Source organism: Onychostoma macrolepis, chromosome 10, assembly GCF_012432095.1.
Source record: "Onychostoma macrolepis isolate SWU-2019 chromosome 10, ASM1243209v1, whole genome shotgun sequence".
NCBI classification, from domain to species: Eukaryota; Metazoa; Chordata; class Actinopteri; order Cypriniformes; family Cyprinidae; genus Onychostoma; species Onychostoma macrolepis.
In genome coordinates this window covers 20,539,756-20,552,761 of record NC_081164.1, presented here as the reverse complement: position 1 = coordinate 20,552,761, position 13,006 = coordinate 20,539,756, and the positions used below count along the sequence as shown (strand labels likewise).

The following is a 13,006-nucleotide window of genomic DNA, read 5'->3' as shown; positions in this document are numbered from 1 at the left end:
GGGCGGAGTATACACCATAATGACAGCGGTGAACTTGGTGAGCTGTCAAACAAAAGGCCATGTCCAGGACAACAAAAGCAAGGCAGCCCCCACCAAGATCGTGACAGCAGCAAAAGCCAATATTCTGTTCTGTCTATGCTATATATGACGTGACAAGTCCATGACAGTAAACGATTGCCCTGCTCTACTATTGATGTAATCCACACACTTGCAGTACTTTTGACTTGAAAGACAAAGAATTTGCAACTGTTGCTTTGATGTGTCCAGTGTAGACAACTTCAAGCTATTGCAGTACTGTGAGATGTAATGCAATAAAGGTTGCATCCACGGTAGATGGTGTTAAAAGTAATCAATTATGTGATGCATCATCAGAGTGGGTGGTAGATGGGTTGGTCAGTCTGATCCAGACACTGTATAAATGAAAGTACAGTAAGGAGAGCAGAACAAAGTCCTAACAGGAGGAGACTCACTCATGGCCTTTCCGAGTATAGTGGATCATGAGACTCAGTACTGCTTTCCTGCCATCAACTCTTCATGTATCAAGGGAAAACGCTCCAGACATGAACACAATATCATGTATGTGTTATTTTCATTGCTGTCTGCATGGACTGTGTTTCTGAACCTGCTGGTGATCATCTCCATCTCTCACTTCAAGAAGCTTCATACTCCAACCAACCTGATCATTCTCTCTCTGGCTGTGGCTGACTTGCTTATTGGACTTATTATAATGCCTGTAGATGCCATAAATCTGACTGAAACGTGTTGGTACTTTGGAGACACTTACTGTGGACTCTTCGTAATTACTCTTGGGCTGCTCCTTTCTACATCTCTTAGTAATTTGGTTTTAATTGCTGTTGATCGTTATGTGGCTGTGTGTCACCCTTTACAGTATCCCCAGAAAATTACCACAACTAAAACTTTAATAAGCATCTGTGTCTCGTGGTGTTGTTGTTCACTTTACAATATATCCTTTGTAATTAGTAATGGATATTTTAATACTTCACACAGCCCAGATGTTTGTTATGGCCAGTGTATCGTTTTGATTACTCCTGCTTGGAGATTCACAGATTTGACCTTTTCCTTCCTATTTCCATGCATTGTGATCATCTCTGTATATTTGAAGATTTTTTATGTCGCACAACAGCAAGTAAAAGTTTTGAACTCTCTTAAAGGTGGTAAATTTGTAATGGAGGTTTCAGTGAGGAGAAAATCGGAGAGCAAAGCTGCTCTGACTTTAGGAATCATTGTGGCCGTTTATTTGCTCTGTGGGATTCCATTCTATATCTGTTCTCTAACAGAATCCACAGCAATCTCTTCCACTACAATGACATTGCTAACCTGGACCTTGTATGTTAACTCAGGTTTGAATCCCCTTATCTATGCTTTCTTTTATCGCTGGTTTAAAATGTCGGTTAAACACATTCTTACTCTTAAAATATTTCAGCCAGCATCCTCTTTGACTGACATTTTTACAGACTGTCATTCATAAAGCTTAAGGGTTTGATTTAGTAGACAGCAACATTTGTATCCTTCAAAATAGTACGAAGTCCCAGAATGTATTGCTACAAATTATTAACAGATGGTGAACAAAGCAGGAGAAATAAAGGTAAAGATCATAAAGGAACATTTCATTCAACACTGAAAAGTCTCAATACTCAAATATGGAATGCAATATTTTTGTGTGGTGTGTATTTTATGCTTATTAGAATACCACTATTAGCTGAACAAGATGTTGGCATCATGCTCTATTGAAATCAGTTGTGTACTGATTTTGAGAAGCACTATTTGTGTGGTGTGTGGAGCTGTAGAGTGTTTCAAATCAACCATTTATGAGTTTCAATGATGGTTAGAAGACAGATGTCTGTACAGGCTGTTAAACATAAAGTATATATCACAATATTTATGTGTAAATGCATCTCAGACATGATTCAAACAGTTGTCATCACTAGACTGTACTAGAGGCAAGTACCATTAAACAATATTTAAAATATGTAAAAGAGGATGCTGAGAGAGAGAGGATGCTGGCACCAATATTATAATTGTAAGTGGAGCATTTAAACCAGGAATGTCCAGTCTTGCTTCTGGAGGGCCATTGTCCTGCAGAGTTTAGCTCCAACCAGCTTCGACACACTTGGTGGTTTCTAGTGAATTTAAAGACCTTGATTACTTTGGTTCAGATGTGTTTAATAAGGGTTGGAGCTAAACTCTGCAGGACAGCGGCCGTCAGAAACAAGTTTGGACACCGCTGATTTAAACCCTCTCTTCGTTTTTCAATCAGGTTATATTACATAGAATTGTGTGCATTGTTATCCTCATATCGTGTTTACATTTTTTTCATATATATATATATATATATATATATATATACACACACACACAGAAACATTGTGACATCACTAATAACAATGATGAATGGATAATGGTTAGTTTGGTGCAAGGACAACATGCCATGAAAACAAGCCTCTCCTAATTGGTTAAATCATGTCTGAGATGTTTTGTCTCAATACGAATACATCTTACTCAATGCAAAACTATTCTGACTTCTCCACAACAAACAATTTGGACCACCTCTAATTATCTACACACTCTCACTCTGGTGCAACACAGGATCCTTAATACTAACTCAGACTATTACAGCCTCACACCGACAGCAGATATTATCAGAGGTGTCAAGTAACGAAGTACAAATACTCAGTTACCTTACTTAAGTAGAAATTTTGGGTATCTATACTTTACTGGAGTAATTATTTTTCAGCCGACTTTTTACTTCTACTCCTTACATTTTCACGCAATTATCTGTACTTTCTACTCCTTACATTTTAAAAATAGCCTCGTTACTCCTATTTCATTTCGGCTTGTCATCGTAAAAAAAAAAAAAACCTATCCAGATAAATCGCGCCGTCCGGAGAGAGTGAATTTGATTGTGGTTGGATGAGAAGTGTAAACATATACCATTCCGACACCTTATTGGTTTGTACGCGATCCATCGCACCTGCACATGACACAAATCACCTCACACTCCAGCAAGGACATAGCCAGTGTTGGGGTCGTTACTCAAAAAAGATTATTTCTTAAAAGTTATTATTTCTCCACTACTGGCTCATTTATCAAACGGGTGCTTTCTATTCTCCTCCGCAAATTAAGCTACAGTAAGTAGTTCGGTAGAGAGACGTTTGAATAAATTAGCGTTTGCGATTGACAATGTTGTGATAAGTAGGCTATACTAACTTTGTAACTCGTTACCCCCAACACTGGACACAGCAGACGTATGTAGCCAAGTACGAAGATGTCCGTGGCAGAGACTCAAGAAGAGAACTTGAACGAAATGTAACTGATGTAATTACCCTGTTGTTGTACATACAGGATTGAGTCCAAAGTGTTTGTTACATCTTCTAGTTAAATGTGACATTGTTGCCATTAGCTATAGAATTGAGCATAGTACAAACCAGGAAGGTATCAGGATTGAGTTTATTAATCACTTGGATTAATCATTAATTTTGACAGCACTAATGTTTATTGTATATAGACAGGGGTGCACATAAGTGGTTCGCATGCGCTGTGTAAATAAGCTCTGACAGCGCATTTGCGTACCGACATGGTTGACAGCTGTTAATGCACAATTACCATTTTAGATCGACAAACTGTACTGTATAAGATTTCTATTCAAACTGAAAGCATAATCTAGGCTACCTGCTGCCGTTTTCAAAGCAAAACCGTCTGTGACATTTCATACACTGACGCTCTTCCATCAGCAGCGCTAAACCCGGAAGCGCATAATATTTACTCGCGGCAACCCGCCAAAATAAAAGCTCGCTGATTTTACGTTTGAAAATGAATGATAATAATAATGATAATAATAAAAATATTAACATTTTATTTTTAAGTTTACTATGAAATAATTGCATTTGTATTATCACACTTGATTATTTAGTTTATTTTTTTTAGTTAGTTCATTTATATATATAAAAACAAAACAAAAAATAAATAAATAAATGAAGTGTAATAATATTATTATCACTATTATTAATACATTTTTTTTAGAGTTATATTTTATGGGTCACACTACATGTCATGGCCTGTGTGAGGACCAAACCAAATCTCCAGGTTCTCATATGAGAACCAGGCTGAAAAACTTATGTGCACCCCTAATATTATAGGCCCCTGTGGCACGGCCTAAGCTTTTGTCCTTAATGGCATTTTTTTCCTTACATTACTTTTACTTTTATACTTTAAGTAGTTTTGAAACCAGTACTTTTACACTTTTACTTCAGTAAAAAGCTTGAGTTGATACTTCTACTTCTACAGAAGTCTTTTTAAACCCTAGTATCTATACTTCTACCTGAGTAATGAATGTGAATACTTTTGACACCAGTGCACTACACTAAAGCTACAGCCCTGGGAAATGTAGTAATGCAGTAACATGGCAAATGTAGTTTACTACATCTAAGCTATTTTTTTAAATTCATTTTTATATTGAACCAACATCATACCAAGACAATGCTCTCTCAGTGATCAATAAAACTGTCAGTCAAGCAGATAGACAGGCATAATAGTTCAGGTTAATTGTTTATTCAACAACTGTTCCAAACCAATTTGGCAACAAAAATCAGTATCATGTACAGGGCCTCATATTGTGACATAGGCAAAATAAATTTTTGCTGTAAGCCAGAAACCTCCTATTCGTAGTTGGAATTATGGCTTTGTTGAAGGCTATACAGATACATTTATACAAAGGGTAACACTTAACAATAAGGTTCATTAATTAACATTAGTTAACTAGTATATTTAACATGAACTAAGAATGAACAGTTCTTCTGCAGCATTTATTAATCTTAATTTCAACATTTAGTAATGCATTATTAAAATCAAAAGTTGTGTTTGTTAACATTAGTTAATGCACTGTGAACTACCAATGAATGTTAATAATTAACATTAACAAAGATGAATAAATATTGTTATAAATGTATTGTCCATTGTTCGCTAGTTAATACATTAACAAAATCTTATTGTATAGTGTTACCATATACAGTAAATGTGTAGGCCTACAGATAGGCTATGTTTATTTGCATCGTTGTATGTCATTATATTATTAACATTTCACCAAAATCAAGCTGGATGTTTTTTCCCCATCATTACCGCCACATCAGAGGCAGTAGCCTACGTGCATCGCATTTACGTTTTCATGAACTTGCAGGTCATACAGTTTTCTGTTGCTATGTGGGCACTCACTTTTTTTTCTGTCATTTGGCCAAAATATCATATTATAAAAGATTCGGCGCTTCGCACAAGCTATTAGGCTGTGACTCGACAACAAATTATAGACTAAGACACTCTTCTCTGTTCCTTAAAAACAAAACAAAAAACATTAGCCTTTATAAATATCGTGTTTCTCGAATAAAGAAAACGCTGTACTTATTCAATCAACAGTTCTTTTATTTATCTTCAGACTGCAGACAAACTGAGATGCTCTAAATTGCGCGCGGCACTTAATTGACGAGAGAAGCGGAAGGAATAATAAGGTTTGACTGACAGTTTGAGGAGCCAATGGCGTTACAAGCTTTAGTGTCTGTGGCGTCACTTACTGATCCAGGATCAGTGGTCCTTACCTGTTATATTTCTGATTTGAGCTCGAGTTTCAGAAATGCTTTGGAAAATGTAACGTTAGCTTTTGTTGACGCTACCGCGCTACTTGATCAAAAATAGAGCTTCGCTGCTGAAAAGCTATTTGATTCAGAAAACAGCGACGTTACCACCACGCTACTGACAAATGTAGTTAAACTACTAGCGTGACTACTTGTAGCGACGCTACTGCCAAACACTGTATATATATATATATATATAGGCCTAATATATCAGTCTGGCGAGTAAACTAAAAAATGTACTAGCCAATGGCGATTCAATTGCCAAGGTGTCCATAGAGGGTTGATGCATGAGCTACAGATCTGTTGTCACCCAGAACGATGACTCCATCAACAACAATTCCAATGTCACTATATTCTCTCAGAGCTTCTCCATCCATGTTGATAACATAAATGTCCATGTTGGCGTTTTGCCATCCCCATGGAAGTCCTATACTTTTTAATAAAAAGAAATGAATTTCTATCTTTTGCTTTGTGTCAGTAGGAAAGATCAGTTTACATTTCCAAACATTCATTTTGTCATTAATTGTAATAATCCAGTGAGATTTTTGTTTGCACAAGGATTCTGACAATAGCCAGTGCTCCTCATCTCGTCATCATTTAGTCTGTCTGGAAAGACATTCTATGCTGAAGTTCAAAAAGCAATGGACCAGACACCAAAAAACGACATTAGCTATGCAATTGGAGATTTCAAAGTGGGAAGCCATGCCGAACCTCACGTTATGGGCAGCTGCAGCTTGGGCGAGCGGAACGAAGCTGAAGATCAATTAGTCCAATTTTGTCACGAGAACCAGCTATGGATTACCAACACCGGCTTTAAACAACCAAAATGACGTCTCTACACCTGGCTAGCACCAGATGGGATACATTGGAATCAGATTGACTACATCTTATGCAGTCAAAAACGGAAAAGTGCTGTTCTCATTACAAAAACATCCCCCGGAGCTGATTGCATGACTGACCATCAACTACTGGTAATGAAAGCCAAGCTCAGGTGGGACAGGATCAAACGGGACATCGCCACACCGAGGTGAAGACATTGAAGTGAAGAACAGATTCGACGCACTCCCCCTCGAAGAACAACAGCCAGATGAATTGTGGAACGACATCGCGAACAGTATCACTGTAATCGCACAAAAGCATGTTCCATATGCGAAGCCCATAAAGTGGAATAATTGGCTTGCAGAAAAAAACATCAAAATAGCCTAACAAGGAGGCAGGCCAAGGCGAGAGGAGATAGAGGTGAGATTAGATGGCTAAATGTGGAATTTCAACGGGCGGCCAGGAAAGATAAGGAAGAATATTGGAATAAGCAATGCAAGGAATTGGAAGAGGATAATAAGAAAGGCCACACCCGAGCCCTAGTCGCCCAACCGAAGTGGATGCGGATGCCCTACACTGCCTGGCAAGGAACAGTGAAAGGCACCAATGGCAAAGTTTTGCACAACCAACAATCCGCCAAGAACAGGTGGAAAGAGTACACTGTATGCGTGCAGAGAGTGCTCTGATAGGTAAACCAACTTGATGTTGCTTTTGTCTTGTATATCTTGAATTAATGGCAGATTCATGAATTCGTTATTAAAGTCTATGTCCATGTCTTGAAGACGTAATTCTCTAATTATACCAAATGTTTGACAACTGGTATGATGTAAATTCTCAATTGAGTCTGGCATCCCTGAAGGGAAGTCCAGTCGTCTGGAGTCATTTTCTTCCACAATGACTCTGAGCTTCACACACAGCTTTAGTCAATCTAATTATGAAAAAGAGAATACAAATTAAAATCAGTGTAGTGACAATGAATTGCAATTTCATCTCAATATCAGTTACATGTGCTATACATGGTTTCATTTTTAATGTATACATAATCAGTGTATTAACTAGGCATGGGACGATAACCGGTTTTAAGGTATACCGCGGTTTGGAAAATTCACGGTTTCAAAACCACTAAAATTTTCCGGTATACCTTTCCTGCGGTATGCACAGTTTTTTTTTACGTGTCGTCAAAGACGGAAAGTGCAGGACTCCCTCAGTTGTGAGCAGTGAAGAGCGTAACGAATCACACGACCCCTCCTCCTCCTCCGGATAGCGGTCAGTGAGAGTAACCTGTGTGTAGGATGATGGCCGAATGAGGTGAATCCTCAAGAACTTTTTCCCGCGTCGAAAAAGGCGAAGTCTGCCGTATGGGAATTTTTCGGGTAACGTAGACCAATCATGTTCCGTACACAACGATGTTCCGTACAGATGATGTTTTGGCGCCGATCGTTAAGTAAATGCTTCCAGGTCGTACACAAACGATATATCTGTGTCGTCTTCATTTCTCCCTCTTTCACCCTCAATCAAGACAGAGACCCATTCGCCGGTTGTTTCAGTGTTGAAATAAATACTATTTGGCTTGCTACCGAGGCAGATAATACCTAATTAACTAGCTAACGTCAACTAGTTTCCTCCCTCACGTTACTTCACAGAGCGGGGAATAGCAGACTAAAGTACTACGTTTCTGCGATTTAGTACAATACATTTAGCTGGTATCACGTCTATAATTTTAAGCCTCCTGCCATTTTTTACATCTGTTCAAAATCACGTCATTTAAAAAAGAAACAAACTGCTGGCTCAGGTGTCTTTGCCACTGTTTGAGTGTTATTCGAGAGACCGTGTATGTGCACACATCTTTGTACCTCACCGCTCATAACTTGGACTGAAAGATGAATGTGTAGAAAGTGAGCATGTCTCCAAAAACCTTGTTGAGCTGCAGGTTTAATGACTGCATTTTTTATTTTTTACAGAAATTGTTTTGATTTATGTTTTTGATTATTGAAATGTAGGTTTAGGTTAAGTGACTGCATTTGTAATATTTTTTTTTTTTTTTTTTTTTACAGAAAATAATTTATGTTCTTATTATTGTTGAGCTGCAGGTTTAGGCTCACTTAAGTGACTGCACACATTTTAATTAACAAGAATTCTGTTATTTATATTAATTATTTAGCCTGACATGTTTACCATTCCAAAATGTTCTATATGTTTCTTAAAAATAAAATGTATTATGTTCAGTGGAAAAAACTTTGTTTTTTTACCCAGACATTTAAAAATAACATATTTTAGAGCTGTAATAGCAATACCGTGATACCGTGAAACCGTGATATTTTTAGCTAAGGTTATCATACCGTCAGAATCTCATACCGGCCCATGCCTAGTATTAACATATGAAATATTCTTATCTAACCTCTGGGGTTTACAAGTCTTTTAAGCACCACCATTCGACGTCCTCCAATCTGGTAATCTGCCAACGGGTAATGATCTACAAGGGCATCAAGGTGAATGAGAGAAACCTGCAAAGTGGGACACAACTCATAAGCTCTGAAATGCTCCCAATACCATGCAGTCATTTCTTTTACAATGAAACTCATATTCTTGTCCACAACAACCATAAGGACAAACACCAAATTCTGACAAGCCAGTAACCAGCTAGTAATATGCATTCAAATAAGTCATGAGGAATATCAAGTGGGTACCCAGTACTGACATTGAAATGGAAAAGATGTGAAGACAAAACACACCATCTTTTGACACCACAAAAAGGCTTTTCAGTTCAAAACAACCACACTGTGCAATAAAAATTCTATGAGTGTTTTTTTTTTTTTTTCTCTGGATGTGCCAAGCAGGTTTCAGATCTCAAAATCATCCACATACAAATTTAGCAATATTCGCGACTTGCTACCTGACATAAAATTGTTGCACTTGAGATTGTTGCACCATCCCGATAAGGCATATAGACATCTTTATTGTCCTAATTCTGATATTGATTATCTAAAGCTGAGTCAAGAATGTAACTGTTACTTAAAAGCAGTTGCAAAAACCTTAAGATTGGAACATACAGCATTGTTTTATTATGTCTGTCATCAAAAATCCCAAATCAGTTTAACAATTTTGAAATGCTGTTTGTAGCAAGTCTTGCGATTAAATGATGTTAAAAGTGAACATCCTTTACCAACTGCATTAGAAACTGGATTAGACATACCTGTACACAGCAGATGTAAGTTCTTCAGTGGCTGACCAGTCAAGTTGCAAGTCATATCTATTCAGTATTTCATGTCTCACATTTTTTGCATTGCAAAGGTGTGCTCAACAAATAATGGAGCTCCTCCAGCAATTCATCAACTGCAGCACTTAGGACATCAACAATATTTTCCAGTTTTAGTAACACTGCAGCCAATTTCTCACATCACATCACATTATGCAGGTTCAGATTCGGTTGGATTATCAGGCTCAGATTCTACACCGGTCAGTTCAGCATCAGAGTCAATAGATTCTGCAACACTGCCTTGAACTACACTGTCTTTAAAATCTATCATTGTATGTAGCTAATGAGCCAATAGGAAAGAAGACGGTTGAGCTCATGTGATCTGTTCTCCTCTCAGCCAAAGATAAACATAGAAAGTAGGCTCTGTTTCTCATTCATTTTTGTTTGTACGGATATAATTTAGATTTAGATTATATTTAGTCTTTTGCCTCCAAAATGTTAGAATTTAGTTGCAAGAAACCTGACTCGCTGTCAAGACAACCAGTAGTAGGAAAGTCCACTAGCGACCTCATCACAAATGACAAAGTTGCTGCTAGTGTGAACGCAACTTTAAAGTTCCTATATACATTGAATTTATAGTCACAGACTTTGAACATAGAGGTGACCGTCTCATTATTTATGAGGTGATGACCTATGTGTTGAAAGTAGTCATGGTCTATCCCAAGTTCACAGAAAGAACATAAGTGACAGGAAAATGAAACCACAGGCTCAGGTTGCTTAGACTGGAATCAGCGTGATACCTGGACAAATGTGTCGTAAGTGCATTCCAAGTTTTAAAATTACAAGGGCAGCAAATTACAAATGTAAAAAAAAAATATATATATATATATATATATATATAATAAAAATAGCACGTTTTTTTAAAACCACTATAAAACTTTATACACTCGTGTAGCAGGGTTATGTTGTTACACCAGATTATAAATTTTAGTTATTTACTTAAAAATAAAATAAAATAAAGCATTATTTGTTAGGGGGTATTTTATTTTGAAAGAAGGTTGGCTGACGTCATACGTAGGTGAGAGGTTCAATTCACAGCGTAATCAAAATTCGCCCTCCTTCCTGTAATGCCACTAGAGGAGAGGTACGATTTCATGAGCTCCGTTCATCTGATGTTAAACTGTTTTATAGGTGTTCATTTCATGTTTAAATGATCAACTGTGAAAAAGCATTCCATGTGATGTTATATTTGACTATTAGTTTTGAGTTCTTAATCGGTTAAATTAAGTTTAAGTGCTGTTAATGGGTGAATAGTAGTGATGGAAAAATGAAGCTTTGCGAAGCACCGAGGCTTCCCCTCAACTGTATCGTAAAAAGGTTCATTACTCGAAGCTTTTCAAGACCATGCACACTAACGACATCTTGTGGTCAAAAGGTGGAAATAGCTGCCTTTGCGTCCCGGACGACCCAGCCATTTTTGGATTGTTTCAGATAATAAATCAGTTTGTGCTATGAAAATAAAGCAAAGAAAGTATTAACTCTATATAAATTAATCTTTTACATGTCAGTCATTGTTTTACACAATATATGAATAAATGAGTCTGTGAATAAATTTATGGAAAAAAATAGGCAAGAATGATATGCATAAATGATCAAAATAAAAAGATTATCGGAATGGTCAGCTGAAGTGATTGTGAAGCAGGAATTAATACAAAATGAACATGCACAAAACTACACATGCATATATTTATTCGTATATTGATTCATTCTTATAAAAGAAGTGAGTGACACTTCAAATTGCGCAAGTGGTTCGCGTTATTTGAAACAGAATACGAAGTAGTCACGTGGTTGTGTGCGAAAACGAAGCTTCGGACGTCACAGATCAAATGGTTTTGGCAAAATGAATCAAGCTCCGGTACAGTGCTTCACTGCCAGATGATTCCTTTTTTTGATACAGGCTTCGAAGCCTCGGTGTCGAACGTCACATCACTAGTGAATAGTATATTGCGTGAAATGGCGTCCTGGTGTGTGCGTCATGAGTGAGAGATGTGTTAGCGGTTAAGCGGCTAACATTTGATTAAATGTGTATGTATTTATATAGATATGTATGTATAATTGTACCTATATAACTGTATATTTTGTAAAAAAAAATACTAAAGACATATATTCTAGTTTATTAACATGATGGACATTGCATCAGTGTGTGTTTTGTGGTTGACTACCTGGTGTATTTAAACACCTATTTTATGGTTAACAGGCAAAAGTGAAAAGTCTGGCAGATAACAGTGCTTGTCTGTTTGTGTGTTTTACCTTACAGGTATGTTAATTGGCATTTAAGAAACACTAATGCTGTTTTGAATTTTTTTTATGTTTAACATGTTTATTCCACATATATTGTCATGCCCCTGGACTGTTTTGTTGTGTTTTTACTCCCCATGTGTTCCGTGACCCAGTTTCTCCCTCACTTTGATTGTTGATTTGTTTCCAGGTGTGTCTCGTCTTCCTCCCTGATTGTTCTGCCTTTATAAGCCCCAGCCCTTCCAGTTAGTGTTTGTTGGTCCTTGAATGTCTTCCATGTGCTCTATGTTCCCTATTTTGGATTTATTAAAGACTCTTGTTTTGTGAATTCCTCGTCTCCTTGTTCCTGGCTTCCGTGTCTCCTGGTATTGTGACATATTTTGTCACCGCTTTTTCCTTTAATCAATCAACACACTATTTACAGTAATGAATGGCATTACATGGAACATGTATAGCTTACCATGTAAAACGGAGTAATAAATCTTCTCAAATGTAAGATGTCCACTGCTGTGAGTCTTCTCAGCACTCAAGCGGAAATCACTGCCACCAAGATGACACGCATGCGCAGGAAGGACCTCAACTTGAAACAACTCTCAGTTTTTTTCTAATTAAAAAACAGTAAAAATACAGGCAGGGTCGAACAACTGGCAAACAGGTATTAAGGCTAGACAAGTAGGGATGGCTGACGCGAAACTGACATTTCGACACAATGTCGAGATCCCGAAGCGCAGATGTTTCGAAACACTGCTCCGAAGCATGATTCGAAACACCCATGTCACGTGACTAAGGCGATCGAAGCATCAGGGCGTGTCACAAGTGTTTCGAGACGTGGCATACCTGCCGAATCTGTGTTTGATTGACAGGGTCGGTAACAAATCGCACATCTGTCTCAACCTAACTCCCACAAAGTAGAAAAGTGGAGTTTTAACGCATCTTCTCTTCGTGGGTTTTTGTGAGAGAAAGTAGGCTAAGTCCATCAACAGCAGAACAATTAATATTTTTGAAAAAAAAAAATCTTTATATGTAAAAAAAGTGGCTTGATGTACTTTAT

The 13,006-nt window shown here is 37.4% G+C and overlaps 1 long non-coding RNA gene and 1 pseudogene across 1 annotated transcript; both read left to right on the top strand.

The window, feature by feature from the left end:
- The first annotated feature begins 418 nt into the window (after positions 1-418).
- LOC131548376 (trace amine-associated receptor 13c-like) lies at positions 419-1,489 on the top strand (annotated as a pseudogene).
- A 9,302-nt stretch (positions 1,490-10,791) lies between these two features.
- Positions 10,792-12,269, top strand: LOC131548555 (uncharacterized). Its single transcript, XR_009273187.1, has 3 exons — positions 10,792-11,742; positions 11,915-11,974; positions 12,146-12,269. It is a non-coding gene; the product is annotated as an uncharacterized LOC131548555 (long non-coding RNA).
- The last annotated feature ends 737 nt before the right edge of the window (positions 12,270-13,006 follow it).